This window comes from Callithrix jacchus, chromosome 19 (genome assembly GCF_049354715.1).
Source record: "Callithrix jacchus isolate 240 chromosome 19, calJac240_pri, whole genome shotgun sequence".
Taxonomy (NCBI): domain Eukaryota; kingdom Metazoa; phylum Chordata; class Mammalia; order Primates; family Cebidae; genus Callithrix; species Callithrix jacchus.
The window spans coordinates 31,680,361-31,687,192 of NC_133520.1; the positions used below are offsets into that span (position 1 = coordinate 31,680,361).

Here is a 6,832-nt window from a genome sequence, read left to right on the forward strand (position 1 = left end):
AAGGGACATGGGCTTAGCATAACTTGTTATCCTTTGAGACAACCTGGGAAATTAATTTCAAGAACATGCACCTGCTTCCATCTTTGGACTTCCCAGCAAGACCCTTCTTCTGTATTTCAATATTCCTCTAAAAAAAGTACTGTCCCAGTACGACAGGCTAATTTTTAAATTATCTGTACAGGCAAGGTCTCCCTATGTTGCCCAGGCTGGTCTTGAAGTCCTAGGTTCAAGTGATCCTCCTGCCTCGGCCTCCCACAGTGCTGGGATTACAGGTGTGAGTCACCTCACCTGGCCAATTTACAAGACTATAATACATTGTTATTAACTACTGTCACCATGTTGTACAATAGATCTCTTGAATTTATTCCTCCTAACTGAAATTTTATATCCTTTGAGCAAAATTTCAATATTCCCCAAAAAAGTACCTTCCCAGCCTGTAATCCCAGCAACTCGGGAGGCTGAGGCAGGAGAATTGCCTGAACCCAGGAGGCGGAGGTTGCGGTGAGCCGAGATCGCGCCATTGCACTCCAGCCTGGGTAACAAGAGCGAAACTCCGTCTAAAAAAAAAAAAAAAAAAAAAAGTACCTTCCCGGCTAGGTGCAGTGGCTCACACCTGTAATCCCAGCACTTTTGGAGGCCAAGGTGGACACATCACCTGAAGTCCGGAGTTCAAGACCAGGAGTTCAGCCTGGCCAACATGGTGAAACTCCGTCTCTACTAAAAAAATACAAAAATTAGCTGAGTGTGGTGGTGGGCACCTGTAATCCCAGCTACTCAGGAGGCTGAGGCAACAGAATCCCTTGAACCCAGAAGGCTGCAGCGAGCTGAGACCATGCCATTGCACTCCAGCCTAGGCAACAAGAGCAAAACTCATCTTAAAAAAACAAAAAAAAGCACCTTCCCTCAGGGAATACTGGGTTACACCCCAGGCCAATTGAGCTATGACTTTCAGCAGCAAATTGTCCTGGGGAAGGGAATGCATTCAGAGGTAGAGGTCTAGAAAATGTGGCAAAACATATTTCTAGGCGTGGTAAAAACAAAAACAAAAAACCTCCTATGTGAATTCTTAGCGACGCAAAAAAGAGACCCCTGCCCTCTCTACTCAGTCAAATCAAGCAGAAACAAGAGAAAGAAAAAGCACCACAATAATACAGTTGAAAGTTGCCTCAGTCACTGCAGGCACAGGGAAGTTATATGCAGACACCATATGCCTTCCATTCTGTACACCTGGAAGTAGCTTAAGGACAGCCCTTCACCCAGGTTTGTTGATTTCAGTTCATATGGAGCTAATATCGACTTACCAAACAGGAGTCTCAGTCATCTACCTGGGCTTGGCTGTTAGCTCCAAGAGGGAAGCCAGCAACACTAGCATGAACCCCCAGCCCAATAGTTCTTGGCTTTTTTGCCTCCTTTCAGGCCAGTCACATGTACCACTCCGTCATCAAACACCGTGATTCTCTATGCCAGAAGCAATACGGTATCCTCCTCACATTGAGAACACCTGCCCTGATGCACAGGAATGCAACAGAAAACGGAATGCTGGGCAACTAAAGAGAGAGACAAAGTGGAAAAACCCTAACACACAAAACCCAGCAAATCTCAAACAGCAGCCTCTTAGATCTCACCTCCAATCTCCTAAATCACCATTCTCGTTTTACTCTCTGAGCAGATCAAAAAGAAATCAGTTCCTTTGTTTGTGTTCAAAAACAAATGTTGGTTCTCCTGTAAGAAACAGCCCCTACTTCTGGATAGTTACCACAAAAAGGCGGAGTCACACTGGGCCAGGCAGGCCTGGAATGGGCAGGGCAGGGCAGTTTTCCAGCTTGTTTACACATTGAGGGACCTACCTCCATGGAAGCAAAAGCCACCAGATCTGTGTAACATGCGTCCATCAGGCACTCCCAGATGGAAAATAACGCCATCTGGTGGAGACAACAGAGCATCACTAGATTTCTAGTGGAGAAATCTCTGGTGGAGACAGCAGACATCACGAGAAACCCAAAGCCAATCTTCTGTCAAAAAGAGCTTAAACCCCTGGTGTGGTGGCAAGAATACCCTGGTACTCCACTGCAGCCTATTAATTCTGGGAAAGAAGGGTCTCAGCTGATTTGTTCGCATATTAAATTCATAAATTAACAATGTGTCTTATTAATGACACTCGAATTAATGGATGTTGTATCCCTAGCCAAATTGAAATTTGTAATTACTTTTACAAATTTAGTTAAAGCTTGCTGTGGCTTTTCTCTAAGGACATTTAAATTCTGTGATTCAACATCATCTGATGATTGTGGCACACTTGTTCTGTCAGACAAGGCTGTGTTGATGAAACGTCAATAAAACTGATAAGAGGTGACTTTGGGAAAGCTATTAACTTGGTCAAGCCCAGTGGCTCACACCTGTAATCCCAGCATTTTGGGAGGTCAAGGCAGGAGGGCTGCTTGAGGCCGGGATTTGCTATATGGTGGGTCACACCTATAATCCCAGCATTTTGGGAGGCCACGGCAGGCAGCTCATGAGCCCAGGAGTTCAAGACCAGCCTGGGTAATATGGGGAAACCCCATCTCTACGAAAAACTAAAAATTTGCTGGGTGCGGTGGTGTCCACCTGTGGTCCCAGCTACTTAGGAGGCAAAGGCAGGAGAATCACTTAAGCCTGGGAGATGGAGGTTGCAGTGAGCCAAGATCATACCATTGCATTCCAGTCTGGGTGATGGGAGTGAAACCCTGTCTCCAAAAAAAAAAAAAGTTGTTATTCAACAAATATTTCTTGTCTATAACATACCAGGCACAGTTCTAGGCTCTGGATTCATAAATAACAAGATCCCCGCTCTCATGGAGCTTACAGACTAGTGAGGATGGGAGCAGATAAGAAGCAAGTAAAAATGTTAACAAGATGAGGTCAGAGTGAACATAATTTTAAAAGGTACTGGAGAGGAAACAGGAAGGGTGGGGGGATAGAGTGATCAGAGGTCTCTTTAAGGTGATTATTTGAGAGTGAATCCTTCATGATGAAATTCAGTCTTAAAAACACGCACTTCAGAACATGTATCCAGATAAATCTTTTTTAAAACTCCTGGGACTCCTCTGGTTTTTGCCTTCAGAGCCAATATATGAACCCCATTAACAAAAGGAGGTTTGGCCGGATGTGATGACTCACACCTGTAATCCCAGCACTTTAGGAGGCCAAGGTAGGCTAATTGCTTGAGTTCAGGAGTTTGAGACCAGCCTGGGCAACATAGTGAGACCCTGTCTCTACAAAAAAAAAAAGAAAGAAAGAAAAAAATATAAAAATTGGGCAGGCAAAATGGTGCACGTCTTGGTCCCAGCTACTGAGAGGCTGAGGTGGGAGGATTGCCTGGGCCTGGGAAGTCGAGGTTGCAGTGAGCTGTGGTCATGCCACTGCACTTCAGAGCCTGGGTGACAGTGAGACCCTGTCTCAAAAAAAAAAAAAAAAAGAAAGAAAGAAAGAAAAGGAAAAGAAGGCTTAATCAAAGCAGCATTATTCAGCTTTACTATCACCTTTCTCTGACCCTGAACATTCTTGGGATGTTTCTGAAAGTTAATTTATGGTTTTTTTTTTTTCAACTTTTTTGAGACAGGGTCTCACGTTGTCACCCAGGCTGCAGTGCAGTGGTTCAGTCATAGCTATCACATCAGCCTCCCAAGTAGCTGGGACTACAGGCATGCACCACCATGCCCAGCTAAATTTATTTATTTATTTATTTATTTGTAAAGATGGTTTTGCCATGTTGCCCACACTGGTCTTGAACTCCTGGGCTCAAGAGATCCTTCCGCGTTGGCCTCCCAAAGTGCTGGGATTATAGGCATGAGCCACCGCCCCTGGCCAATCCAGTCTTAATATAAATGTTTACCCGATATTTTAGTGGGAAAATGTGCAATGAGCTCTGGTAGAAAGTCAAAAACTTTGTGAGGTCCTTTCTTCTTCTATCTCTAGCAGTTGTCCTCTTCTTTTGCTAATAAGTTCTTCATCCTTATTCTTTGTAAGGAACTATAAAACAGTAGTGAAAATAAAATATTCAGCAAATAAAGGCAAGAGGAAATGGAAAAAGGACATCACTGAGATAAAGGGGGAAGTGTAAAAGATTAAAAGAACAAACCCTGAAAAATGGTTCCAAAGCTGTTTCCCTTGTGGTTGAGCTTTCCAGGCCTTGCAGCTCTCAGGCTCATTAGATCTCTAGGGTATCCTCCCCGTGGGTCAAGCAACCTACTTTCCACAGACCTAGTTTCCCCTCTTTCCCTGATGAGATTAAGGAGGCTGCCAGTGGTGAAACACTGATGTAACTCGAATTGCTTACATGGTAATACATAACCCTGCTCTCAACTGCCTTCTCCATTCCATGTGTAGAAAGAGTTCGTTCTTTAAATTCCGACGTCAAACCTGCTATGGAAACATATTGGTTTAAAGCATCATAGGTCCTGCTTGATGATCCTCAAAGTCAGCAGGGTTAAAAAAGACTGATGTATCCTCTTTACGATACTGTTTGTTACAGATATTGGTATCATGCTGCCTTTGTATTTTAAAGTCACAACTGACCAACACAGACTTATGCGTTGGTCACATCCAACGCTGGAGCACATCCAGGAAGGAAAAGATTGGTGTTTTGTGTTAATCCCAAAACATTCAACTAAGTTCATAAGGAAAGATTTCAAATAGCTAACATATATATAATTAAATAACTCAAAACCTCTTTTTCCAGATAAAAAGAAATTAAGTCTCTCAGCTCAGAAAGGCAATTCCTGGGAAGCATTATTTTTTAATGTGCTGAAAATGTATATCTCTGTATTATATGCTTTTATAAATAACATGTATTGTTATGAGAAAAAGTGAAGATTTCCCATTTTTATTTTAAAAGGTATAGAGAATAGCATCAGAGCAGAGTACGAGTCTGAGGCTGAGGGAGTCATGGCAGGACAGGCGTTTAGAAAGTTTCTCCCACTCTTTGACCGAGTATTGGTTGAAAGGAGTGCTGCTGAAACTGTAGCCAAAGGATTGTGCTTCCAGAAAAATCTCAAGGAAAAGTACTGCAAGCAACAGTAGTCGCTGTTGGATCCGGTTCTAAAGAAAAGGGTGGAGAGATTCAACCAGGTAGCGTGAAAGTTGGAGACAAAGTTCCTCTCCCAGAATATGGAGGCACCAAAGTAGTTCTAGATGACAAGGATTATTTCCTATTTAGAGATGGTGACATTCTCGGGAAGTACGTAGACTGAAATAAGTCACTACTGAAATGGCATCAATATGACGCCATATCTCTTTTATAAAAGAGATAGGGAAATTATTTACATGATGAAAGATTTCAGAACTTCAGTGGAACAGGCAGCGTCATATTGATGCCATTTCAGTAGTGACTTATTTCAGTCTACGTACTTTCCAAGAATGTGGAAAAAAAAAGCTACAGAGAATAGAGTCCAAATGAACTCTCCAAATGAGAATATGCCAGAGAACACCAAATTCCCAAATCTGAGTAATTATCAAAATTTCTGAGGTCCTGGCCTGGGCAACATGGCAAAACCCCATCTCTACAAAAAACAGAAAAATTAGCCAAGTGTGGTGGTGTGCACCTGTAGTCCCAGCTACTCAAAAGGCTGAGGTGGGAGAATCGCTTGAACCTGGGAGGTTCAGGCTATTGAGGCTGCAGTGAGCCAAGATCACACCACTGCCCTACAGCCTGGAGGACAAAGCAAGACCCTGTTTCCAAAAAAATTTTTTTTTAAAATTCTGAGGTCAGCAATTAAGTATTTGCTTTTAACTTTCTACTGAGGCAGAAAAGAAAAACAACAGTTTCTACAAAATATCAGGATAAGCATAGCAGTAAATCTGGCTTAATGTAAATGTGGGTATTTTCATGTATATTAGTGGGGAATGGCAGACATGCTTCAATTAACACCAAAATAAAATAACCCGAGATGTCAACTCAGTTTGTACTATTGTTTAACTGCAACTAAATGTTAGTTTCTTTCCTTCCAGTTCAGAAATAAACCTTTAGTAACTTTTCTTCATTAACAGGGAAGATGAAAGTACCTCTATTCAGAGTATTATTATTCTTTAATCCATTAATAGGGCTGCCATAACCCAAATTTTTTTTTTCCAGAGTAAAAATTTGTTTCTGGTGTTGTAACATTTCTTTTCTTTCTTTTGAGACGGTCTCAATGATCGTGTATTTAATATTAAAGCACAATTCCATCTGACTTTATTTTTTGAGACTGACTATCACTCAGGCTAGAGTGCAGTGGTGTAATCCTAGCTCACGGCAGGTTTGAATTTCTGTGCTCAAGCAACCCTCCTGCTTGCTCAACTTCCCAGGTAAATGAGACTATAGGCTAGGACCACAGGTGTGCGCCACCATGGGCTTTTTTTTTTTTTTTTGTAGAGGAAAGGGTCTCACTGTTGCTCAAGGTCTCACTATTGACTTGAACTCTGGGCCTGAAGCAATCCTCCCACCTCGGCCTCCCGAAGCGCTGGAATTATAGGCATGATCCACCATAGCTGGCCCATTTTTGTAAATGAGAGATCATCATGATTTTACAATACCATGATTAACATGACTAATAATGCACAAAATAGAGATTTCCCTGCTAAACCGTAGGGCTGAGCTCCACATCTGAATGTTATTCTGTTTATTTTCTTTGCAGCAGAACTGAAAAGCTGGGGCCAATTTCAGAATCAAATCTTCAGTCTCTCTGAAAGGCCTCTCATAACACTTCAAGAACCAAATTCTTCTATTACTAAAGTGTTGTTTGCAATTATATTAATCCTGTTTAGTAATTCCAAAACCAATGTAAAATACTATGATACATAAAAAGTTGAACCAAAG

General features: G+C 42.0%; 1 pseudogene; it reads left to right on the forward strand.

Annotated features, from left to right (window-relative positions):
• Window positions 1-4,890: 4,890 nt before the first annotated feature.
• LOC100400366 (10 kDa heat shock protein, mitochondrial pseudogene) lies at window positions 4,891-5,301 on the forward strand (annotated as a pseudogene).
• The last annotated feature ends 1,531 nt before the right edge of the window (window positions 5,302-6,832 follow it).